Genomic DNA, 27863 nt, shown 5'->3' with positions numbered 1-27863 from the left:
TCTCTTCTAAGAAGCCTTCTCTGATCAACAAACCCACAGTGATCTCTCCCCATTCTAAGACGGGTTCACCCAGACATACCACCTGCTTCCTCATCCTTTTCTGTCCCCACAGACTGGCAATGTGCTGAGGAGAGGGGCCAGGGCTTGTCATTTTGAGTATTTTCTCCAACGTGCAGCAAAGGCTTGGCTGTTCAGACACATGGTGAACAGAGATCAACTGACCAATACAGATATATCTCATCTAAAGGCAAAACATCTGCTGATTTCTTTTTAATAAAGGCAAAAAAATTTTTAATGAGATAAAATTCACATGACATAAAACTCATCATTTAATCACATTGTGCCACCATCATCCCTATCTACTTCCAGAACAGTTCATCACCCTCAAAGGAAAGTCCATACCCATGACACAATCACTCCCCATTCCCCACCCCCCAGCTTCTGGCAACACTAATCCACTTTTTGTCTCTATGAATTTGCCTATGCTTGACAGTTCATATAAATGGAATCATACAACATGTAGCCTTTGTGTCTTGTTTCTTTCACTAGCATTACATTTTCAAGATTCATCCATGTGCTAGTATATATCATACTTTATTCCTTTTTATGGATGAATAATATTCCATTGTATGGAGTTATGACATTTTGTTTATCCAGTCTCCAGTCATCAGTTGGTAGGCATTTGGGTTGTTTTCACCTTTGAGTTATTGTGAATAATGCTGCTGTGAACATTTGTGCTCAAGTTTTTGTTTGAACCCTCTTCTCCATTCTGCTGATATCTTACGAGAGGAGAACAAATTCATTAACTAAAAGCCTCATCCTGGGCTTCCCTGGTGGTGCAGTGGTTAAGAATCCACCTGCCAATGCAGGGAACACAGGTTCAAGCCCTGGTCCGAGAAGATTCCACATGCCGCGGAGCAGCTAAGCCCATGCACCACAATTACCGAGCCTGCACTCTAGAGCCCGTGAGCCACAACTACTGAGCCCACGTGCCACAACTACTGAAGCCCACGTGTCCAGAGCCCATGCTCTGCAACAAGAGAAGTCACCTTAATGAGAAGCCTGCGCACCGCAATGAAGAGTAGCCCCCGCTCGCTGCAACTAGGGAAAGCCCATGCGCAGCAGCAAAGACCCAATTCAGCCAAAGATAAATTAATTAATTACAAAAAAAAAGCCTCATCCTAATTCTGTACTAGAGATAAATAACTTTTCTTTTAATAAGATACTATCATCATTAAAAAATATTCAGGCCCATGAGTAAATTTAACTGTTGTTGTATTCCAGAATATTTTAAATTCCTTATTGATTATATCAGAGTATATCAGAGATCAGATTTCCTAACTTCTGTATTTAATTAATAGAATCTTACTTAAGCACATGTATAATTTGGTCATAAAAATCATAAGCAAAACTTATTCCTAACCGTGTTAATTTTTCTTCCCCATTTTAACATTATTTGGTGTTAAATAATGATAACATGTGTATTGAGAGCTTACTATGTACCTACCACTATGCTAAATGTAACACTCTTTGAAATATATACTGTTACCATTTCACAGGGGATGAAAAGATGCTTAGGGAGTGTAAGTAGCCTGCCCAACATCACGAGGGTTAGGGGTGACCAGATCCTTACCCAGGGTGTCACATTTCACACAGTAAATGACACAACCAGCCAGGAGTAGACCCAGACCATCAAAATCTTGTCTCCTAGCTCATGACTTTAATCACATGTGTGTGTGTAAATCAACAGTTAACATTTACGCCCAATGCCCAAAGGAAGTGTACAGAAGGTTACTCAGACCTCTCACAGCTGTGCTTGAACCATTTCAAAGTGAAGAACTCCAAATTTTCCTTTAGGAAACCAAAAAACGCTCCTATTGTCTCCATTTGAGTCTACCAGCTCCATATGGTAACAGCAAGCTAGGATGTTCTATAGGTACAATGACCCACACTGATGATGAATAACGTCCTCTAGATAGAAAAAGGATCACAGGTCGCCCATGTGTCAGAAGCATCGTTTTTGCTTATAGGGCCATTCCACCTTCACAGGTATTGCTCCCGGAGCTCATTGTGGAGCTCAGGAAGTGATGGCTGAAATAAGTGAGAGAGATGAGACAAAGACCCCATACCTCATCTCACTTTCTCCCAGTTAGAAAAATGAAAGAAAAAAGAAAATAATAGCAGTCCAATATTAGACTTCAGGAGAGTTGTCATCTAAAGATTCAGAAAAACACCCATGACCCAGAGTTGTTCTCTGATTTTTCCTGACAGATGACAGTGAACAGGAGGAGGGTGGAGAGTGGAAAGAAGAAAATTTACTAGCTGACCAACTTGGAGGGGCACTTTTGTTTTAGATTCTGAAGAGTGGGGCTCTGCTGACACTGCTGACCTTTTAGGCACTGGATTTGCTGCCTGGAAAAGTAGAACAATCAAATATGATGGTGCTGGTCCATTGCTTTCTGACACGCAGCTCTTCTGGCTATGGAAGTAAGAGCAAATTCAAAGATATTTAAAGCTCCAGGCCCTCTTAGCCCCAGCAAGACCCAAATTTTGTGACAGTTGGGGTGCTCAGAGTTGATTGTTTTCCATCACTGTTACAGTTTTAATTCTATATTAAACATCATGCTTTAAATTTTTTTTCAAACTTTTAATTGAAGTACAAAATATATACCAAAAATGTTTACACATCAAAATTAAACAGCTCAATACATTTTCACCAAATGAACACACCCATTTAATCAGCCCCCAGATTAAACAGAACAATATAAGCATCCCAGAAACCCTCCTTGGCCAGGGCTTTAATCCTGACACAAAAATAAGTCCCAGCAAGCATCCTACGCCTAAAAGTGCATTTAGCATTCAATGTGGGACATGAACGACCACAGTGAAAGACATCATATCCCTGCCCTATTTTTTCAACACAAGCTGCATCTACACAGAACTTCAAGTAGAACACAGTACTCATCCCTCACAGCACCGAGGGGTGAGCCTCTCTAAATCACAGGAATGGAGCCAAATGAACAGGCCTAATGACAACGAATTGAAAATTAATGAACTAATCAGGAGCGTGTTGAACACAATTCTTCTGCCACCTGCAAAGAACAGTCTCCTCTTCCCTTTCTCCACTTCAAAGGCATCTCTATCACTGGTAAAACCAAATATCCACTTAGTAAAGTATAAACAAACTGCAAGGGGGAAGGGGGAGTGGAAACACAGGAATAAATAAGCTACTTGCCCCTCTGCAATCCACTTGCTTCTCCTCCCTTAATGGACTTACAATGATAGTCTGTAATCAAGGTGCAGTGACGGACTCAATTACAAGAAGCTCTAAGTGACCTCAAGCGAATCATATATCGCCTTCTCCTGGGTACAAACCTCCTTTAGCCTGATACGCCCAGTCAGAAAACCTCTTACCTCAGAGACAAAAGGATTCCTACGGCCAATGAGCACTAGCTGCCTGACACTGTGTAAATGGGCTCTCCATAACCCATTACATCCAGGGAAGGCTTTTCCCATTTGGCTTAACCCAAGGCTGCACTCTGTGCCTAATTTGCAGGAAAAAAAAAAAAAAAAAAATAGACACCTACAAATATCCACAGGAACAAGGGACTAAGTTTCCCTTTAAAAGGAACCCAGAGGCAAAGGCAGAATGAATGACAAACTTTCTCATAAAGGGAGTAATCAGGCTAAAAGAACAATCCTGTGTGAAAAGTCCGTGACCTTTACTGAGGCTATGGCCTTGAATTTGAATCTTCTTCTGATGCAAAGAATGTAGCCAATTGTTGGGCTCTAGATTAGATCTTTACAGAAAGTTTACAACCCCTTCCCTCCAGGGCTAGAATCCAGTTTGGAAGTTGGGGGTGAGGATTGGTATCTACATGACACCTGGGGAGTCCCCCAACCTTATAACCGTCCAAATATATCAAGAACTTTCTAATGCATTTAACTGTATGACAACCTCAAAAAATTCTCAGCTTCTAAACTGATACCTGAGTCTAGATTTGTAAGGAAATTTTTAATATATCGTATACCTGGCAACCACAAAGAATCATTCTCTGAGATCACAGGCCTTGATTTAGGCCAGCTTTCAGATCAGATACTTGTCTTTGATGAACGTGGGGAAAAGAGGCTGAGAAAGGTACCTTTGCCTATCATGGACTGAGGGAGATTTTTTTTATTGTTAAAATCAATAATAAAGCCTTTCCATAAGATAAGTCACTGGGCATAGTAGGAAACAACTCTTCTTTGGCCAAAGATCAACTGGGAGTTCTAACAGACTTGTGTCCCTTTAATGCCGTGTCTCATGCCCCCCAAAACCAGCAGATTAATGATGCTTCCACAAAATTACTTTTTTCCTTCCCAAATCCTACCTCTGACACATTGCTGCAAGTAGTTTAACTGCGAAAGGCCTTGACCTCCTTTCTTTGTCTCTCTGATTCAAGTGTGTCTGTTTCCTTGGGGCTACCAAGCTCAGTTGGATGACGGACCGCAGTGGAATGGAGCATCGGCCAAGCCCCGAACAATGGGCCCCCTTTCTCCGGCTGTCACATGAACAGCGTTGTGTTACAGCCATTGTCCCTCCAAGCAGAGACAGAGAGGCACGGTTTCTCACAGACCAGCTATTCTCTCTGACCCCCTCTGACAGAGTTACTAAAAATTAGAAACGAAAGGAAAGGAAAAGAGAAAAGAAAAGGAGACAAAATTCATGCCTTCTGAATGGAGCGATATAGCCCTAACAAGAATTATTAGTGCAACCATGGACCATCTGTGTCAGAATAATACCTTGTCAAAAATACCCATCCCCAGTGCTCACTTCAGCAGCACATATACTAAAAAATATACATCCCTGGTCCCCACTGCATACCTACTGAATCAAAATCATTAGAGGTGAGCCAGTATTTGCCAGTGATTCTTATGCCCCTGAAGTTTGAAAGCAGAGGCCTCGAGCATTTCTAACCTTGCTGATGGCCCGATTTTGCACACCTATCTGTTCAAGGGATGTACAGGAGGTGGGGGGATATTGAAAGGGCAAATACGTTATACCATGGTTATCCAATCTTCGTGTGAGGGAAAACATATGGGAGAAGACAGGTGAGAAAGATGAGGGCACCAAGGGATGTGGGGAATGAGACAGGAAATTTTTAAAATAATAATGGCTGTTGAGAAGATAATAGGAATTTGGGGGTGGGGTCAGCAGTGAGCAAAAAGAGGGAGGTACAGGGAGAATAAAAGGAGGTGCCGTAGCAACCTGGCAGAGGCTTCAGAAAACGATGGACGGTGAGAAAGTTCCAGTGGTGGGATGGACTGTCAAAAAACAAGCATGTTGAATATTTAGCGCTAAGTTTCAAGATGTGAACTTCATTGGCCTAAGCCTTAAAAGTCAGCCACTCAGAGTTGAATGTTTGATGATAGTGTATGAAGTGAAGGAGAAATGAAGCGAAATCCATGGTTGGACGGATAACCTTACGCTAAAAAAGACGGTAGAGTAGCGTGGCAAGATCATCTCTAAACTTCTTAAAGGAAAATATGAATGCAGATTTGGATGATGCTAGAAGAAACAGGAGTCCTGTCTCCATCCACACCCCTAAGAAGCACCATAGTGGTTGAAAGAAATAACAGTTTTCTCATTTCACACCTTCGCATGGAACGGGGGCTCAATTTTTTACTTGACTCTCAGTTGAGTTCCCCAAACCACATTGGGTGTATATAATAGAATAATAGCACTGTAATATGAGGGGCTCCTTTAAAACACATTAGTGCTGTGGGCACAGGCAGAATCTAGTCCTATAGCCCCGGGTGTGGCTGTCATAAAACAATTCTCAAATGTTAACTCATTACTCCTATGGAATGGTTTAGTAACTGTTGCTTAAAGATGTCTTGCAAATTCCTGCAGCCATGTGTTGGCATTCCCCTGTCTTAAATGCCTCATGTACTCAAATCTCTCTCCTTCAAGGCCCTACACTGCCAGGAAACCTCTGGTGAACACAGAGACCTCTCTCTAGGATGAGCCCTCAGAGCGGCTCTCAGAACTGTCCACCTGGCCCTGGCTACACTCAGCCTTATACGGTCACTTGTATTTTTTTTTTAAATCTGTTTTTTAAAGGCAAGTATCTTGATAATTCCACACAGTATTTATCCCTATGCCCTATACACCAAATACATATCTGATGGAGCCAAAATAAAACTCACACCAATTACTTTCTTAAAGAACAAAAGTCACACCTTGTCATGATTCCTTGACCGAAAAAATAATAAAGTACCCTTCTCAAAATATCAGTGGGGGTAGATATTTGAAATTTTTCATTTTGATTGTAGAATTAATCCCCTGGACCCAAAACAAAGGTTTCATACTTTTACTTTGTTCTCTGTGAAACAAACTGAATTTGTGGGGTTTGATTTTCAATTTGTCACCAAAAATTATTTAAAAAAAAAAAAAGACAGATGAACATGATTCTTTACCAAAGGTATTTAGAAGTTCCATCATGGGAATGATCACCTGTGGTGAGGTTTTAGCACAAACCCAATCTGTGCAGCTCAGCTGGCTTGGCCAGGATGTTAAGGACAGGCACTCAGTCACCCTCTAGATGGGGCCTCCTTGCTCCCAAAGATAAGATGTTTTTAACAGATGCTGATGTCCTTCACATGTATGTATCAAGATGAGGCTTTCTATACTAAAATACTGTTTTCTTCGTGTTGGATGAGGGAAAGGGTACAATCTATTGCCCTCTAAGCAGGAAATTGAGGGGGTTAAAGTGCTTTACATAGTTTCTTTATCTAAGAGTATAAATCACTGGAACTGAAACAAGAAAAATCACTAGTAATGAACATCTATAATAACAGGATATATTATCACATTCACACTTTCCAGACTGGCTAATTGTACAAAGTATGCATCATCAAATAGCATCCAGATAAAGTTGTATCAAGGAAATAACACTTTTACAAATAAAGTTGTATCAAGGAAAATAACATTGGTTTGCATCTTCTTTTCTCGTCATAATATGAGTAATCCTTTTATTAACTGCTATAAATTAATCTTCTGCAATAACTATTTTTTAAAAGAGTTAGAATGATTACAGTGAAAAATAATCTTAAATTGGGAAAAAAAGAGAGACAAATATAAAATCTTGGGAAATTCAGAGAGAGAGAATAAAGGAATGAATGAGTAAATCAAGAGATTAGGAGAGTAGTTAAGAGACAACAAAAGTACAGCCAGATGCAAGCTTAAATTAAGCTAGAAAAAGTTCATACTGGAAACAACTGAAAAAGAAGACAAATCAACAGAATCCAATGAATCTTGTGTTAATTCTTAAAGCTAAGCTAATTTTTAAAATGAAATACTGGGTACACATCCTTGAGAAAATGAGAGCAGAGTTCGTTCTTAATATTGCTTTGTTTAAAGTCCAAACAAACTGGATGTTTGTACTTCATTCATTGACACTGCTCCCTTCCTGCTCTATGTTACTGGAACTCTGTTACTTCAGCCTATGAAAGAACATTGTTTTGTTGTTTATTTTATGGTGGAGCTGCCCATGAGCTAAAAGTTCAATTTTTGAAGCATCACTATCTTTGTCATTACCCTGCAATTTGTTCACTTGTTCAAATAATATTGCATATTTCCATGATTATAAAAAAAATAAGTGGAAAATGAAAAAATTAAAAACCTAATCATAATTATAAGAAGACTTTGTCTCATAAACTTAACATGTGAAACAAAGATCGAATTTATTAGACATGCCAAAACGGCAAATCTTTAGCCTGAACCAGACACTTATTTAACTTGAACAGGTCAACTGGGGTTCAAACAGGAAGACATATCAAAATTATAGAATATTTAAAGAAAGAAAAAGTAAAGAAAGAAGTAAATACTGAATACTATGTCTAAATGGCAAGATATAATTATAAATTTATAACATACTTGTCTCTCTAGGACCAGCATTCCCTGTAACATGTAGGCTTTTGGACAATTTTTGGACCTATTTTTAGGACTGCATCCTGTACTCAAGTAGGAAAAACAATATTGAACCAGTCACCATGTCTCTGATCAAATACAAAGAAAGATGCAAAGATGTTTTATAAACTAAAAAGCACAGGGTAAACCATTACAGTGCCCTGACGCTGTCATTCACAGCCAAAACTATCCCAAAGGTATGATACACTCAGCTCTTGTATTGTAATGCTGCCACAATGTTGAACATGTAACATCAATTCAGTGGCATCTGGTGTTTCATAAGTCTTCTTAGGATATTCTATTTTGTCCTTTTTCACTCTGTGTTATTAACTTTGTAGACTCTGTCCAGCCAAACTGTAAATTCTTGAATGGCTTCTCCACAACCCTTAGTATGTACATAGTGACTGTCCCAAACACTTGGTGTGCTAAGAAAAAGTCAACTGCATTCATTCATTCATTCATTCTTCCTCCACATTCTTTAGGCATTTATTATATAACTACCATGTGCCAGCCATTGGAATAAAGGCTCAGAATAAGGAATGATAAACTCACCAATCAGTTGGAGAAAAATTCAGGTAACATAACATAGTTGATAACAGTATGATAGATGCTATATTAAAGCTATCCACAAAGCAGAATAGGAATCACATGAGATACCACCGTTTATGTGAGCGAACTAGGAAAAGCTTCAGAGGGGAGGTCTTAACTGAACTGCATCTTGAAGGATGACTAGGTAGTAAGAAGTTGGTTAGACCAAAAAAGGGAGCAAAGACATTTCCTGCAGAGGGAACAGCATACACAGCCAGGGCCGGGAGGAGTGAAAGAGGCAGTGTATTCTTTAAGGAACAGTAACAAAATCAACATCAGTGGGGCTGAAAGGCTGGAGAACAGGGAAGCAGAGAAACAACCCAGAGATTATATGTGAAGCTGGTCTTGTGTATCATGTTAGGAGGTTTAGCTTTATGCTGTAAGCCAGTGTTTCTCCAAATGTGATTTGAGGTCACCTCAGATTCGTTTGGGGATCTGCTCAAGTGCAGATTTCTGGCCCTTACATCTGGGATGAAGCTCCAGAATCTGCATTTTCAATAAGCACCCAGGTGACACTGATGCTTACCATCTGGGGAGCCGCCAAAGATGATTAAATAAGGGAATGACACAATCAGATTTGTATTTTAGATATATGCTATTAAACAATCACGAGGAAGGTAAATCCGCTGCTGCTAAATGAGCTTGTGACTTGGGTTTGCATTAGAACCATCTGGGGAACTTATAAAAATGCAGACTTTTCACATCTCGTCCAAGACTTATTGCACGTGAATCAAGCAGAGGTGGCTAGGATTTATATTAGGTAGAACTATTATACATGAAATCGCCATTTTACCTAGATCAAAAATGGTCAAATTTTGGCAGTTTCTCACAGCTTCATCTAATACTTTTAATAAGCCCCACTCCATGTTTCTGATATACATCAAAGTCTCAGAATAGCTGATGAAACACAAGCAGAGCTAAATGCCTTTCCTTTTTTATTAATTATCAGTGTCATTACTCACTTTGACTGACATGCAATGATGTGACATAATTTATGTACCTAAAACAAATGTTAAAAGAAAAAAATGATGTTCAAAAACAACCACCAATGAACTAAGGCTAATTTAAGGCTGTTAGAGCTGGAAGGAACGCCAGAGATTATCCAGCTCTTTCCCTACCTCCCCACACATGATGAAGCCGATGGGAGAAGTACCCTGCTAGAAGTTATACTGAATATTTTGTTCAATTCCTCAGTGATACATGCTCTTCATTTTAACAGGTATTGAAATCATTAGAGCTAAAAAGTGTTGGGGATTTAATTTATAGAGTGATAGTGCCACGTGAAGCCCTAAACTTGATGTGTGTGTGGGGGGGAGGGATGGGCATAAAGCAAATACTTGTGCATATCCATTTCTAAAATGAAGCCAACGAATTTAAATAATATAGAACCTAGAACAGTGCTTGAACTGTAATAGATGCTTAATAAACATTTATTGAACAAATGATTAACCTCTTAAAAAAATAGGTTAAAGGAGGTATAGTAATGCAAGGAGTTTCTAAGGCAATGTAGTTTACAGGCTGTAAACTGAGTGTCAATTTCCCACCTGCTAGCCTATCCCAAGCACCATTTGGCACCAAACCATGACCCCTCCTCTACAAATCCCAGCCCTGCCACATGCACTGTCCTTTCCTCTGAAGGGTCTCCAGCAGAAAGCAATACAAAGACCACGTCTGCAAAGTTTGACAATGCATCACATTCTAGGTGGGAGTGAAGGCCACATGAGCACAGCTTTCAAAGTCTATTCAAATAGGAAGAATAGCTAACACTTAATGACAGCTAACAAAAACTATATCATCACGATACAACATGTTAATAATGTTAGAATAATAATGATGATGATGCTAATAATAATAATAATAGCTAATACGTGCTTACTATCTGCCAGGCTTGTTAGCACTCCACACACATCCACTCATTTAATCCTTTGGACGACCTTCTGGCGTAAGCATTGTTATTATTCTGATTTTGTAGATGAGGAGAGAGAGGTTAAGTAACATCCAAAATCACACAACTGGAAAGTGGCAGAGATGACAGTTGCCCCAGGCCCCCTGGTCCCAGAGCAACCCCTCTGTTGAACTCTTTGACCTCAGAGCAGCACAGCAAAAAGTACCCTGCAAGCTGACCTCCTGGAGCGTTCACATCAGGAAAATGATCTGGTCCCAGTCTTTTCATCCATAAGGAATGAAGCATCTTTAGTTGGGAAGACCATACACAAAGTGAGACTCAGAATATAAAGGAGAAAGGCCAGGAGGGCCAAGAAGAAATGGCATTTTCCTCTGCCTTGGGACAGCATGGATATCACTGCCTGAGAACTTCAGGGCTAACAAAATCTCAAACTTTAACTTTCCCCTGAAGAATCTGGGTCCTCATGTGGGGGTATTTTCTAAAGAAGTATCAAAGATATCACTACATTTCATCTACTCTGTGGTACCATTCTTATTTCCAGAAAGAAAAATAAAGACAAAGTATTTCCCTAAACCAGGGGTAAAAGTTCTAGATGAAAGGACTTTAAAAGACCAATAGGAGATAGATCTTTCCATGGTAACTATGGCTGGAAGAACCGCCCTTCCCAACATTCCCTGAGGTGCCAGGTATTCAAAGAAATAAGAGACTCCTTCAGTTTAAGTCACCCAGCCTCTGATCCTGACGCCCCTAAAGGACGCTGAGAGCGCAGTAAGAGGGAGCATCCCCACGTCTGACCGCACAATCTGAATATCAAGTCCCGGAGAAAGAGAAGTTTAGAAAACAAGATCCCAGAGAAGTAAAGCCGATCTGAAAGGAAGAGCCCCGCCGAAACTGCTTTTCGTTCTCAGTCTCATTGTCCCCAAACCTCCCTACACCCAGCTATGACACCGGTCAACACAGAAGCAACACAAACAAGGAAATACAAGGGCAGAAATTATGCAAAATAAAATGCGTAACGGGGGCATTTCCTCACGAAAAATACTCCAAGAAGTTCCTACCCAGCCCCAAGACCAAATCCAAACACTAACAATAAACCCTTGAGACAAGTAAACAAGTCAGACTGAGCCCGTCTCATCCCACCTCACGGGGCACCCGGGGTATCCTGGTTAAGGAAAATGTGCCCGCACCCATAAGAAACCATCCAGCGTCCGGCCAAGGTCCAGCGGCTGCCAGAACGGAGTTTGCCCAACTCTTACCCGAGATCCTGAGATTCGCAGTGCAACCCTTTTCCCCTGGTTTTCACGCAACGCCAGCGGAGAAGCAAAATCTGTTCCAAACAGCGCAGTTAGCCTCCAAGCAGCGTCCCAGAAGAGAGAGATACTTGGAAGTCTTGGTTAAGGCTCAAAGAAGGAGACGCACGGGAAAGGAGGCGGGTCTCTGCGCATTTCCAGAACCCCAGTTTTGCGCACGGGGAAAGTACTCGTTGCAAACTTGAGTAAGGTTTTCTCCGTCTGGCCAGAGATGCTGAAGGAGGAGGGGAGTAACCCGAGCCGGGCCCGGGATGCGAGCAGTTGCCGCTGCTGCAGCTGCTGCCGCCGGGGCAGTGACCGCTGGAGGGGGTCGTCCTCGGCGCCGCGCGCAGTCCCTAGTGTGACCGGCAGGATCCTCCTGGCCCGACTCCTGCGCCCGATCGCGAGTCGCCCCTGTCCTGAGAGGCTTCCACCGCGCCGAGGCGACTCCGCCAATAGTCTGGCTACTAAATTGGCAAACCTTGGGGTCACCGCGTGGGGGTGAACCTAAAGGTGGTGGAGGGAGTGCCCGTCTGCGTCCCGACTCACTCTCAATGCCCCAGTGTCAAAGTCCCCGGAGGTGTTCTAGACCCTCTACGAGGAGTGGAGGGTTGGGGGAGGCACCCGAGCGACCAGATGGAGTGGACGGCACGCCCCAGCGGTGCCAGGGAAGGAGCGAAACAGTGGGACAGAGAAGGGAAGAGTGACCTAGCAGTAGAAGAGTGTGCACCGCGGCAACAAAGTGGTTGGAGAGGTGGGGCGAGGAGTTGGGGGGCGCGGGACGGAGGGGGCCCACTTTACCGAGGCTGGGCGGAGAGAGAACTCCAAGGACCCGCAAGAAAATCCCTCCAGGCCCGCGGAGGCCCCGCGCGGAGATTTGTTGGGGAATGGCTCCCTCTGCCGACTCGCCGGGGAGGCCCCGGGAAACCCAAAGACGCAAAGTTAAAACGATGAAAAAGGCTTTTTCCCCATCTGTGTATTGAGCGAGACGTGAATTCTAGAATCTACTTCTCTGGCTGATCACATTCCTCTTACGAATTACCCTGCATGCGAACCACCCAAGAAGATACAAATTTCTTATTCGTGGAAAGTTGTTGGTGGTGTTTTTTTTTAATGTTAAGCTGAATTCTATCCTCCCCCAACCTCCCCAAAAGGCTAGTGCTCCATATTCACGCCAGATGAGCCACTCCTACCAGGCTTCTGTTCCTTACATTAATACGAGCTCTTTCTTTTTAGAGAGACCTCAAATGCATATGCGACTCCAGCCAATAACAGCACCTGGCAAACAGTCCATGCTCAAAGTTATGCTTGAATGGAATGAATGAACATATATGTTTGAAGCCCCTCACCATCCTCTTCATGACCTTGGGGTAAGTGTTCACCCCTGGACACAAACAAGGGGAGACTGTTTCTGTTTGTTTGCTTGTTTGTTTACCAGGTATCATCACCCCTTCTTCTGAACAGTACCTTCATTTTACTTGGGGGACCACCCTGCTACACTCAGGGCGGTCTGGATGGGAAAGTCAGTCAGGATGGTCCAGCTTTTCCGGATCCAAGAGTGGGCACCTGAGCTAAGCTAGTCCCCTCAGACCTTCTCTGCCATGAATCCTAAGTTTGATCAGAGCAACACAAGGAGGAACAAATCTAGAGTTGATTGATCCATTTGACAGTGTTCTAGAGATTGGCCATTAGGTCACAGCATTTATTCCCCAAAGCTACCCCCTGCTTTATGAAACCTGGTGACCCCACTTCCTTTGATTTTTTTAATTAACATTATTAGACATGATTTGCACTCAACATATTGCACTCATATGAAGGATACAGTTTGGTGAGTTTTGAAAAATGTATACACCTATGTAACCACTACCACAATCAAGATAATGAACAATTCCATTCCCAGGAAGTTCCCTTGTACCCCTTTGAAGTCAGTTCCCCACCTCACTATCCCTGGCCCACTGAGCTGCCTTCTGTAGCTATAGATTAGATTTGTCTTTCCTAGAGTTCCTACTATGGAATCATATAGTATGTATTCCTTCGTGTCTGACTTCCTTCACTAAGCATAATGTTTCTGAGTTTCATCAAAGTTGTTTGTGTAAGCTGTTTGCTTTCTCTTTATTGGTGAGTATTATTCCATTGTATGGATATACCACAATTTGCCCATTCACCAAATGTTTATGTTGTTTCCAATTTAGGCTTATAATGAATAAAGCAGCTAGGAACTTTCTTGTAAAAGCCCTTTTTTGGACATATGATGTTACATCTCTTATTTCACAGGAGTGGAATTACTGGATTATACAGTAAGTGTGTGTTCAGACATATAATAGAGATTAACTGTTTTCCAAAGTTAATGCATCACTTTACATTCCCACCAGCAATGTATGAGAGTTGCTCCACATTATTATCAATACTTGGTATTTTCTGTCTTTTTATTTTAGCCATTCCATTGGGTATACAGTGGTATCTCATTATGGTTTTAATTTGCATTTCCCTAATTAATAATGATGGTGACCATCAAAGATGTTAACCACCTTTTCATGTACTTGCATTCCATTTGTTTTTTGCTGAAGCATCCATAGTTTTTTGCCCAATTTTTAATCAGATCCTTTGTGTTCTTGTTGTGTTGTTATTGGGTTGTAGGAATTCTTTACATACTTTGAATACCAGGGCTTTGTCAGATATGTGTATAGCAAATATATTCTTTCAGTTTGTCTCTTGCCTTTTAATTTCTCAATGTTGTCTCTCAAAAAAAAGGTTTTTTATTTTGAGAGTCTAATTTATCAATTTTTTCTTTTACAGCTTTGCTTTTTACATTTTATCTAAGAGATCTTTGCTTACCCCAAGGTCATGAAGATTTTCTCCCATGATTTCTTGCAGAAGTTTCTAGTTTTAGCTGTTATGTTTAGGTCTGTGATCTACTTGGAGTTCATTTTTGTGTATGGTTTGAGACAAGGGCTGAAGTTCATTATTTTTCATATAGATATCCATTTGTTTCAGTATCATTTGCTGATAAGATTATCTTTTCCAATGAATAATTATGGAAATAATTACTGAAACATTATCAGGGTTATCCATTGAATAACTTTGACACTTTCATTAAAAATCAATTGGCCATATGAGAATGGGTCTTTTTCTGAACTCACTATTCCTTTCATTTGATCCATATTTCTATTCTTTTGCCAATACCATGCTATCTTGATTACTGTAGCTTTATAATAAGACTTCAATTTCTAACTTTGTTCCTTTTTTTTTCAAAATTTGTTCAGCTTTTCAAGATTTGAGGTTTTTTTTAATCTTCCATATGAATTGCAGAATTAGCTTGTCAATGTTTAAAAAGCTCACTTTGATTGAGAATGCCTTGAATATATTGATAACTTCAAGAAGAACTGACATGTTAATTGAATCCTCCCATCTATAAACATGTTGTATCTCTCCATTAATTTAGATAATTTTTAACGTCTCTCAGCAATATTTTATAGTTTTCAGCATGCCAGTTTTTCACATATTTTTAAAAATTTATTCCTAAGTACTTTTTAACTTTTGATGCTACTGTCAACAGAATTATTTTTGAATTTTAGCTTTTAACTTTTTGTTGCTAATATAGAAAAATACAATGGAATTTTGTACAATAGTTTCATATTTTGCAGCCTGACTAAATTTACTTATTAGTCCTAGCAGTTTTTCTAAAGTTCCTTTAGGATTTCTTACATGCGAATAAATACAGTTTTGCTACTTTTATTTCTCTGTTTTGCTTTATTGCTCTGGATAGGATGCCCAGGACAATGTTGAATAAAATGTTAATGTTGGTAAAAGTTAAAATCTTTGCTTTGTTCTCCATCTTAGATCAAAAATAAACAGTCTTTCACCAGGAAGTAGGATGTTAGCTGTAGACTTTTCATAGACACCCTTTATTGTTTGAAAAAGTCCCTTCATTAAAAGTTTTTACCATAAATGACTGCTGAATTTTGTCAAATGTTTTTCTGTATCAATTGAAATGACTGCATGGTTCTTTTTCCTTTATTTTGTTAATTGATTGAATTGATTGTTAAAACTGCCTTGCATTACTGGTTTAAAGCCTACTTGGCCAATGTGTATTACAAATTTTATGTACTGTTGGATTTGATTTGCTAAAATTTTGCGCAGCTATGTCTGTATTCAGGAGGAATATTGGTCTGTATTTTCATTTTCTTGTGACTCTTTGTCTGGCCAGAGGTTCATTAATTTTTTATCTATTCAACAGACCTCATAGCCCCATTCTGGCACAGTGATAACTGTCCTGCAGCCCTCCCCATAAAGATAGTGCCCTGAAGGTCTTCTGCTTACATCATCACTCGAAAGCCTCCTGCCCACATTGGTATACCCCAATTCCCTCTTTAGTCCCACAATCATGGCTTACCTGCACTGAGAGGTTTGCCATTGAGTCCCTGCACCCTCTACAACTCCCTGCACTGCTTGTTTCTGAACTGGAGAGTATCTACCGAGCTCGTCTGTCATCCAGAGGGTTCCCATAGAGCTACTACTCTCCCTGCATGCCCATACTACCTTACTAATTACCAGTGTTTTGCCTGCACTGAAGAGGGTTGCTTTCTGATGGCTTAGAGATGGCAGAACAGCTCCAGCCTAGGCAAACCAGCAAACTTCTGTGCTCTCCAGTGGACTGAACTATAGCTCCTATAATAAGGTCTGAACCCCTTCCAGCTTTGTCCTTTCTTTAGCACTTTCTCCACCCTAGAATACCATACAGAATTGTCATATCTTACAGTCGTTTTTTACCAGAGTTAATAATTCTTTATATGAAACACACCCCTGTTTAACCTATGTGGTTTCTATCTCCTGATTAGACCCAGACTGATACATTATAATAAGGCGTGACCTTTCTGAGATCTCTACTGAATGTCCCTAGATGTTCACTGAAGACTACTTACTCTTCACTCGGTTTATCAGTCCCTCAAGATCTCTGGGAATTGTTCCGCTTACAGCTTCTTGACGGGTGTGTACCTGTGTTGTACAGTTTCACCCTATTCATTGTGGCTTACTATTCTGCAACAGAAGGTCCCTATGCAAATTTATAGAGGTTTTTCCTTGTGTAATTCTCTCCTCTTTGGTACACTGCTCTACAAATTCCAGCCACCTCAGCCTCTTTGAATTCCAGTGTCTGTCTCCTGTGCTCACCTGCACTGTAGTCCAGGAAGTATCTCTGGTCAGAAAGCCTGAGTGATTCTAGGGTTCACTTCATTTGCTTACTTTTTCTTTGGGACCACAATCTTCTTGTGCAATATCTGAAAAGAGTTGTTTCAATATTGGTTGCTTAGGGCAGGATCCTAAGTCCAGTCAATCCTTTATGGCCAGAAAAAGAAGTTTTTTCCCTTTGATTTTTAGGAGCTACTGTTTGAACAAATTCCTTCACATTTTTTGGTATGTTTGTATTTGTTTTCCTTGAGTTGGATAGACTTGGTTTTTATTGCTTTTATCCAAAGAACTCTGGACGATACACATGTGGAACCCAGAATGAACACATAAAGTATTTCAGATAAAGCCTGAACAATCTGGATTAAAGTGAGACTTTTACTACCTTTATTCTGAATACTATAAGCATTATTCATATAGTATAAGATTAAATGGGTGTTTTTTTGTGGATAACTATACTATTCTGTTAACATAGAATTAATAATCTACTAAAACTCCAATTATTTTTCATATTTGTTATTAAATCTGGCTTTTAAAGATATTATTTATGTAATTAGGTATGACTTTCATAGTAATTTTACAGAACTATTAATTTAGCCCTATGAAATTCTATTTTTCTATATGCAGTCCATTTTAGAACTTGTTGAGATCTTGGAGGAGCTAATTCTTGTCCTAGTATATTGGCTAAGGAGCTCAAAATCAAGATATCTGAAGTTTGATCAGCAAGCCACAATGCTCTTGAGCAAATACTTATTAAACATATGGAGGCAGGTGAAAGTCAAAGGCATATTCTGACAGGGACTTTATTCTCCATTTAACTTTATTCACATCCTGTAGTATGGTCATTCAACCACTTATAAATACTACAACTCTATTACATCAGCCCACATTCTTCATCTGATCCAAAAGGATTTCGTGGGATATTTTTTTCAATTACCTTATAAATCCAGATGTATTCTCATTCCTTCAATTTACCTGTCTGAGAAGATTTCCAATAAAGGAAATGAAATCAGCCTAGCAGGTCTAACTCTTAGCAAACAAGTTTGGCTTCTAGAGACTCCTCCCAGATCCTTTGGCGTATGATGCTGGATCCCACATTTCCCACAGTCACCTTTGTCTATGAACTGATGCCAGATTTTGGTTGGGAGGTAGGAATATAATGAGGGGCATCTTACTGGGCCATCTTGCTTGTGTCACTCTCTCCAGTTGTTTTTTTACTGTGACCCACAGTAAGAAGTACATTTTTCATCATGACCAAATTCACATCTTCATAGGTATGTGATTGGAACAAGTTTCATCAAACAACACTTACTGTTATGTCATGTCCTCTAATATTTTTCTATTCTAGTGCTCCTCAAACGTCAATGTACATGTTAAACAGCTGGGGATTTTGCTAATATGTGATTCTGATTCTGTATCTGGGATGGAGCCTACATTTTAACAAACTCCTAAGGTGATATGCGTGTCTCTCAGACTGCATCTTGAGTAGCTAAGTTCTATTTTATTTCGTTTTATTTAAGTGCTAAATTACTCTTCTGACTTTCAAATGTATCTGGACTGTCAGTTTGTAAAAGTACTACTGGTATATTTCCTGGTGTAACACTATGCTTGGAGAAGCTCTTGAATCAACAACATGCCTATGTAGGATGTTCGTGTAAAAGTCTACATGTTCGTGTAAAAGTCTACATATATTTCCTGGTGTAACACTATGCTTGGAGAAGCTCTTGAATCAACAACATGCCTATGTAGGATGTTCATGTAAAAGTCTACATGTGATGTGGTAACATGCTTAGAAGAGTTTCAACAGGGAACAAGCTTCCTCTTCCATATACCAAGGTCAGAAAATGATAGAAGTAAAGAGACTGATATCTTCCTGACCTTCCTTCTTAAAATTGTAACATTTGACACAAATAAATCTAGTCCATTTTGGAATAAACAAGTCTAAGCATTCTGCATAATAAGGATTTTCATAACTGTATGTGAAAAGAAAGTTAGAGATGACCAAAAGTGACCGTGGCAATGAGATGAGTATCAGAAAAAAAAAAATTCCTGTGGTGTGATCTACTTTTTTCTGCAGTATCAGTACTTACTACATCAGTCAAGGTTCTTGTTTCAAGTAACAAATGTCAACTCTGACTAACTTAATAAAAACAAAACTGGGGAGGCTATTGAGGGACTCCAAAAGAGGTGGGAGGCTGTGGTACTAAAGTTGAATATAAGAAGAAGCTCCTCTAGAGGGTACCAAAGATTCAGAGTGGAAACAGCCTGGTCATGTTGTCTCCATTGAGATTAATGAACTTGAACAATTTCTTTCCTTAGACCTCACAACATGTTCTCAAGATCAAAGTCACAGAAGAGAACATCCATTGGTTGAACTTGGGTTTTGCATTCCCTCTTGCCAGACCTGTGGCAACATGAAGTATTTGTCCCTTCAAACTTCTATAGGGGAGCAGGTGCCTGATACACCATCCCTCTAAGAGCATAGAAAAGTGGGGAGAGGAAATGTCCCAAAAGTGAATTGGAGTGCCACTGGCAAGAGGAAATAGATACTAAACCACCAATAAACTATACATGACAGAGCACTGTGAATCAGTAAGGGCCCTTATTATACTTGTTATTGCAAGTATAACAGGATGGTGAATAGGGTTTTCCAATTGTTTGAAAATTGTGGCTATAGCCTCACAGCCAAAGAGCATAGATGCTAATTGGCCCACATTTTAAAGAACGTATGCAGACACAACCCTTGCAGAACTTAATAAGAAGTAAACAAAACAAGCTCTGATAGCACCATCAAGTACTGCTACACACATTCCCACCACACACACAGAATCTCTATCCCTTTACCCCCATAGGAAAAAACTAAAGAATTCCAGAAGAGTTGGCAGAATTCCTGCTGTATGGAAGCTGTCACCCAACTGGTGACTTTTCTCCTTCCCATATTAGAGGGAAGGGGAATATGTCTTCCCTTCTATGGCAAGTTAACTTAAGATGTAGGGGAAGACAAGGAAAACAATCACAAAATGAGGAGAGCTGGCCAGAGGTGGAATCTGGCATTGCCACCCCTACGCAGACTTCTGCTTATGTAGAACAGGCATATCTCCTCACACATTAGAACAGGAGGAAAGGAACTGTCAAGAGACAACAGTGTGTAGCTTCTATTCCCACTGCTTGGTGATGCAAGAATGCCTGGGAAAAAATTTTTTTTTAATTAAAAAGAAAAAAAGAACACCTGGGTTTTCTTGAGGCCAAATAGACACCACTGGAGGGTATCTGGGCTTAAGCAGTTTTGTCACAATCTAGCCTAAGAAGGTTGCCTGCTAGTGGGGGTATGTGGCCAAGGAGCAGGAGCTGAAAGGGCAAGGGGCAGAAGAACTCAGGTTGTGAAGGATCATCCATGTCAGAGGCCTGTGCAGCCGAGGACCCTGCAGGGCCTCCTGAATAGCCCATACATGCACTGCACTTCAGCAGGATCTAGATGTCTCCTCTGCAGGGGGCACTGACCACCCTATGTGGACCACAGCAGCTCAGCAGGAGACATCAATCCCTTCCTCAGTTCTGCCTCCAGAACCCAACACTCTGAAAGAGATGGAAAAGATGGACCCAAAAGATGAAGAAAGAGAAGGAAGTAGAGGAGGGAGAGAGAAGCAAAGCACACCAAATATCCCACGGTGGGACCATTCGCACCACTGGTCAAACCTGGGCTTGAGGGGAGGGGAAGAGTGTAAAATTGGATGTGAGATTCAAGCTGTACAGTGGATTATACTGTCCTTGATGTTTCAAAAGCTGAGAGTCTCTGGAATGCTACAGGAGCTACCCGAGATGTTGTGAAGGGACAGAAAACAAGTCTCATTCAAAGCACACCTGAAAACACTATTGGAGAAATAAAGGGGCTTCATGTTAGGATCCCACTGAGTTCAGACTCTCCAATAAACTGGTTACATAGCAAAAGAAACTGACTTTGAGTAGTTTAAGCAGAAAAAGAATTTATTGAGAAGCTACTGGGTACTTGGTGAGATGCCAGGAAGTCCAGAGGACTGGCTTGGGGAAGCACACAGGGATGGTGAGGTTCTGTACTAAAAGCTAAAATCACTCCTTGGAATTGTTCTGGGGAAGCCCTTCCCCACCAGTGGATATGAGATAGTGGACGTCTCACCAACAAAACCACCTACCCTGGATCCTGACTGAGGCAATCACTCCCTCTAGGAATGGGATGTTGCTGCCTCCCCTGAGCTGCCAGAAGAATTCTCCTTTGTCTCAGTTCTCAAATCAAAGCCCAGGGCAAATACATCCAATTGGCTGAGCCAAGACCCAGTGGAAAATGAGTCGAAAGAAGCAAATACTTGGAGGATTGGTTCAAGATGGCAGAGCAGAAGGATGTACGCTCACTGCCTTTTGTGAGAGCACCGGAATCACAACTAACTGCTGAACAATCATTAATAGGAAGACACTGGAACTCACCAAAAAAGATACCCCACATCTAAAGACAAAGGAGAAGTCACAATGAGATGGTAGGAGGGGCGCAATCACAATAAAATCAAATCCCGTAACTGCTGGGTGGCTGACTCACAAACTGGAGAACACTTATACCACAGAAATCCACCCACTGGAGTGAAGGTTCTGAACCCCACATCAGGCTTCCCAACCTGGGGGTCTGGCAATGGGAGGAGGAATTCCTAGAGAATAAGACTTTGAAGCCTAGCAGGATTTGATTGCAGGACTTTGACAGGACTGGGAAAAGAGAGACTACACTCTTGGAGGGCACACACAAAGTAGTGTGTGCATCGGGACCCAGGGGAAGGAGTAGTGACCCCATAGGAGACTGAACCAGACCTACCTGCTGGTGTTGGAGGGTCTCCTGCAGAGGTGGGGTGTGGCTGTGGCTCACCGTGGGGACAAGGACACTGGCAGCAGAAGTACTGGGATGTACTCCTTGGCAAGAACTCTCCTAGAGTCCGCCATTAGCCCCATCAAAGAGCCAGGTAGGCTCCAGTGTTGGGTCGCCTCAGGCCAAACAACCAACAGGGAGAAAAACCAGCCCCTTCCATCAGCAGACGAGTGGAATAAAGTTTTACTGAGCTCTGAGAAGCAAGAACTACAATCCTGCAGCCTGTGGAACAAAAACCACATTCACAGAAAGATACAAGATGAAAAGGCAGAGGGCTATGTACCAGATGAAGGAACAAGATAAAACCCCAGAAAAACAACTAAATGAAAAGGAGATAAGCAACCTTCCAGAAAAAGAATTCAGAATAATGATAGTGAAGATTATCCAGGACCTTGGAAAAAGAATGGAGGCAAAGATCGAGAAGACGCAAGAAATGTTTAACAAAGACCTAGAAGAAGTAAAGAACAAACAAACAGAGATGAACAATACAATAACTGAAATGAAAAATACACTAGAAAGAATCAATAGCAGAATAACTGAGGCAGAAGAAAGAATAAGTGACCAGGAAGACAGAATGGTGGAATTCAGTGCCATGGAACATAATAAAGAAAAAAGAATGAGTCAGAGGAGCTTCAAGATGGCGGAACAGTAAGATGCAGAGATCATCTTCCTCCCCACAAATACATCAGAAATACATCTACATGTGGAACAGCTCCTACAGAACACCTACTGAACACTGGCAGAAGACCTCAGACCTCCCAAAAGGCAAGAAACTCCCTACGAGCCTGGGTAGGGCAAAAGAAAAAAGAAAAAACACAGAGACAAAAGAATAGGGATGGGACCTGCACCAATGGGAGGGATCTGTAAAGGAGGAAAGGTTTCCACACACTAGGAAGCCCCTTGGCTGGCGGAGACTGTGGGTGGCGGTGGGGGGGAAGCTTCGGAGCCACGTAGGAGAGTGCAGCAACAGGGGAGCGAGGGCAAAGCGGAGAGATTCCCGCACAGAGGATCGGTGCCGACCAGCACTCACCAGCCCGAGAGGCTTGCCTGCTCATGTGCCAGGGCGGGTGGGGGCGGGAGCTGAGGCTCGGGCTTCAAAGGTCAGAGCCCAGAGAGAGGACTGGGGTTGGCTGTGTGAACAGAGCCTGAAGGGGCTAGTGCGCCACAGCTAGCAGGGACGGAGTCCGGGAAAGTCTGGAGCTGCCGAAGAGGAAAGAGACTTTTTCTTGCCTCTTTCTTTCCTGGTGTGCTAGGAGACGAGATTAAGAGCACTGCTTAAAGGAGCTCCAGAGATGGGCATGAGCCGCAGCTATCAGCACGGAGCCCAGAGACGGGCATGGGACGCTAAGGCGGCTGCTGGTGCAGCCACCAAGAAGCCTGTGTGCAAGCACAGGTCACTCTACACACCTCCCCTCCCGGGAGCCTGTGCAGCCCGCCACTGCCAGGGTCCCGTGATCCAGGGACAACTTCCCCGGAAGAACACACGGCGCACCTCAGGCTGTTGCATTGTGATGCTGGCCTCTGCCGTCACAGGCTCGCCCCGCATCCGTACCCCTCCCTCCCTCTGACCTGAGTGAGCCAGAGCCCCCAAATCAGCTGCTACTTTAACCCCGTCCTATCATGCCAAGACACATATTAATCAAACTATCAAAAATTAAATACAAAGAAAATATATTAAAAGCAGCAAGAGAAAAACAACAAATGACACAAAAGGAATCCCCTTAAGGTTAACAGCTGATCTTTCAGCAGAAACTCTGCAAGCCAGAAGGGAGTGGCAGGACATATTTAAAGTGATAAAGGAGAAAAACCTACAACAAAGATCACTCTACCCAGCAAGGATCTCATTCAGATTTTACAGAGAAATTAAAACCTTTAAAGACAAGCAAAAGGTAGGTGAATTCAGCACCACAAAACCAGCTTTAAAACAAATGCTAAAGGAACTTCCTTAGGCAGGAAACACAAGAGAAGGAAAAGACCTACAATAACAAACCCAAAACAATTAAGAAAATGGGAATAGGAACATACATATTGATAATTACCTTCAACATGAATGGATTAAATGCCCCAACCAAAAGACACAAGCTCGCTGAATGGACAGAAAAACAAGACCCATATATATGCTGTCTATTAGAGACCCACTTCAGGCCTAGAGACACATACAGACTGAAAGTGAGGGGATGGAAAAAGATATCCCATACAAATGGAAATCAAAAGAAAGCTGGAGTAGCAATTCTCATATCAGACAAAATAGACTTTAAAATAAAGACTATTACAAGAGACAAAGAAGGACACTACATAATGATCAAGGGGTCGATCCAAGAAGAAGATATAACAATTGTAAATATTTATGCACCCAACATAGGAGCACCTCAATACATAAGGCAAATACTAACAGCCATAAAAGGGGAAATCAACAGTAACACAATCATAGTAGGGGACTTTAACATCCCACTTTCACCAATGGACAGATCATCCAAAAAAAGATAAGGAAACACAAGCTTTAAATGACACATCAGACAAGATGGGCTTAACTGATATTTATAGGACATTCCAACCAAAAAAAACAGAATACACATTCATCTCAAGTGCTCATGGAACATTCTCCAGGATAGATCATATCTTGGGTCATAAATCAAGACTTGGTAAATTTAAGAAGATTGAAATCGTATCAAGTATCTTTTCCGACCACAATGCTATAACACTAGATATCAATTACAGGAAAAAAATCTGTAAAAACTACAAACACATGGAGGATAAACAACACACTGCTTAATAACCAAGAGATCACTAAAGAAATCAAAGAGGAAATCAAAAAAAACCTAGAAACAAATGACAATGAAAACACGATGACCCAAAACCTATGGGATGCAGCAAAAGCAGTTCTAAGAGGGAAGTTTATAGCAATACAAGTTTACCTTAAGAAACAAGAAACATCTCGAATAAATAGCCTAACCTTACACCTAAAGCAATTAGAGAAAGAAGAACAAAAATACCCCAAAGTTAGCAGAAGGAAAGAAGACATAAATATCAGATCAGAAATAAATGAAAAAGAAATGAAGGAAACTATAGCAGAGATCAATAAAACTATAAGCTGGTTCTTTGAGAAGATAAACAAAATTGATAAACCATTAGCCAGACTCATCAAGAAAAAAAGGGAGAAGACTCAAATCAATAGAATTAGAAAAGAAAAAGGAGAAGTAATAACAGACACTGCAGAAATACAAAGGATTATGAGAGATTACTACAAGCAACTCTATGCCAATAAAACACCTCACTTACACCAATGGACAGATCATCCACACAGAAGACTAATAAGGAAACACAAGTTTTAAATGACACAATAGACCAGATAGATTTAACTGATATTTATAGGACGTTCCATCCAAAAACAGCAGATTACACTTTCTTCTCAAGTGCACACGGAACATTCTCCAGGATTGATCACATCTTGGGTCAGAAATCAAGCCTCAGTAAATTTAATAAAATTGAAATTATATCAAGCATCTTTGCCAACCACAATGCTATGAGATTAGAAATCAATTACAGGGGAAAAAAACGTAAAAAACAAAAACACATGGAGGCTAAAGAACACGTTACTAAATAACCAAGAAATCACTGAAGAAATCAAAGAGGAAATCAAAAAATACCTAGAGACAAATTACAATGAAAACACGATGATCCAAAACCTATGGGATACAGCAAAAGCATTTCTAAGAGGGAAGTTTACAGCAATACAAGCCTACCTCAGAAACAAGAAAAATCTCAAATAAACAATCTAACTTTACACCTAAAGGAACTAGAGAAAGAAGAGCAAACAAAACCCAAAGTTAGTAGAAGGAAAGAAATCATAAAGATCAGAGCAGAAATAAATGAAATAGAAAGAAAACAATAGCAAAGATAAATAAAACTAAAAGCTGATTCTTTGAGAAGATAAACAAAATTGATAAACCTTTAGCCAGACTCATCAAGAAAAAGAGGGAGAGGACTCATATCAATAAAATTAGAAATGAAAAAGGAGAAGTTACAACAGACACCACAGAAATACAAAGCATCATAAGAGACTACTACAGACAACTCTATGCCAATAAAATGGACAATCTGGAAGAAATGGATGAATTCTTAGAAAGGTATAACCTTCCAAGACTGAACTAGGAAGAATAGAAAATATGAACAGACCAATCACAAGCACTGAAATTGAAACTGTGATTACAAATCTTTCAACAAACAAAAGTCCAGGACCAGATGGCTTCACAGGTGAATTCTATCAAACAAGTAGAGAAGAGCTAACACCCATCCTTCTCAAACTCTTCTAAAAATTGCAGAGGAAAGAACACTCCCAAACTCATTCTATGAAGCCACCCTCACCCTGATAGTAAAACCAGACAAAGATACTACAAAAAAAGAAAATTACAGACCAATATCACTGATGATCATAGATGCAAAAGTCCTCAACAAAATACTAGCAAACAGAATCCAACAACACATTAAAAGGATCATACAACATGATCAAGTGGGATTTACCCCAGGGATGCAAGGATTCTTCAATATACACAAATCAATCAATGTGACATACCATATTAACAAATTGAAGAATAAAAACCATATGATCATCTCAATAGATGCATAAAAAGCTTTTGGCAAAATTTAATACCCATTTATGATAAAAACTCTCCAGAAAGTGGGCATAGAGTGAAACTACCGCAACATAATAAAGGTCATATATGACAAACCCACAGCAAACATCATTCTCAATGGTGAAAAACTGAAAGCATTCACTCTAAGATCAGGAACAAAACAAGGATGTCCACTCTTGCCACTATTATTCAACATAGTTTTGGAAGTCCTAGCCACAGTAATCAGAGAAGAAAAAGATATAAAAGGAATACAAATTGGAAAAGAAGAAGTAAAACTGTCACTGTTTACAGATGACATGATACTATACATAAAGAATCCTAAAGACACTACCAGAAAACTACTAGAGCTAATCAATGAATTTGGTAAAGTTGCAGGATACAAAATTAATGCACAGAAACCTCTTGCATTCCTATACACTAACAATGAAAGATCAGAAAGAGAAATTAAGGAAACAATCCCATTCACCATTGCAACAAAAAGAATAAAATACCTAGGAATAAACCTACCTAAGGAGACAAAATACCTGAATGCAGAAAACTATAAGACACTGATGTAAGAAATTAAAGACGATACAAACAGGTGGAGAGATATACCATGTTCTTGGATTGGAAGAATCAATACTGTGAAAATGACTATACTACCCAAAGCAATCTACAGATTCAATGCAATCCACTGATTCAATGCAATCCCTATCAAATTACCAGTGACATTTTTTATAGAACTAGAACAAAAAATTTTAACATTTGTATGGAGACACAAAAGACCCAAAATAGCCAAAGCAGTCTTGAGGGAAAAAAACGTAGCTGGAGGAATCAGACTCCCTGACTTCAGACTATACTACAAAGCTACAGTAATCAAGACAATATGGTACTGGCACAAAAAGAGAAATATAGATCAATGGAACAGGATAAAAAGCTCAGAGATAAACCCAGGCACCTATGGTCAACTAATCTATGACAAAGGAAGCAAGGGTATACAATGGAGAAAGACAGTCTCTTCAATAAGTGGTGCTGGGAAAACTGGACAGCCACATGTTAAAGAATGAAATTAGAACACTCCCTAACACCATACACAAAATAAACTCAAAATGGATTAGAGACCTAAATGTAAGACTGGACACTATAAAACACTTAGAGGAAAACATAGGCAGAACACTCTTTGACATAAATCACAGCAAGATGTTTTTTGATCCACCTCCTAGAGAAATGGAAATAAAAACAAAAATAAACAAACGGGACCTAATGAAACTTTAAAGCTTTTGCACAGCAAAGGAAACTACAAACAAGATAAAAAGACAACCCTCTGAATGGGAGAAAATATTTGCAAACGAATCAATGGACAAAGGATTAATCTCCAAAATACATAAACAGTTCATGCAGCTCTAAATTAAAAAAAACAAACAACCCAATCCAAAAATGGGCAGAA

General features: G+C 40.5%; 1 protein-coding gene across 3 annotated transcripts in view; it reads right to left on the bottom strand.

The window, feature by feature from the left end:
- Nucleotides 1–27863, bottom strand: part of MEGF10 (multiple EGF like domains 10) — a 368384-nt gene that overhangs the window by 152001 nt on the left and 188520 nt on the right. Inside the window, exon 1 of one of the 3 annotated variants that reach the window (XM_067731619.1) lies at nt 11702–12463. The exons of 1 other annotated variant lie outside the window; for it this stretch is intronic. The gene's annotated coding sequence lies outside the window, so the exon portion shown is untranslated. Of the gene's footprint in view, nt 1–8503; nt 8591–11701; nt 12464–27863 lie in introns of those variants that run through there. One more of the 3 variants, XM_067731620.1, reaches the window with a different exon arrangement.

Source organism: Pseudorca crassidens, chromosome 3 (genome assembly GCF_039906515.1).
Source record: "Pseudorca crassidens isolate mPseCra1 chromosome 3, mPseCra1.hap1, whole genome shotgun sequence".
NCBI lineage: Eukaryota > Metazoa > Chordata > Mammalia > Artiodactyla > Delphinidae > Pseudorca > Pseudorca crassidens.
Note: the sequence above shows the minus strand (reverse complement) of the source record. Positions and strands in the feature narration are given on the sequence as shown.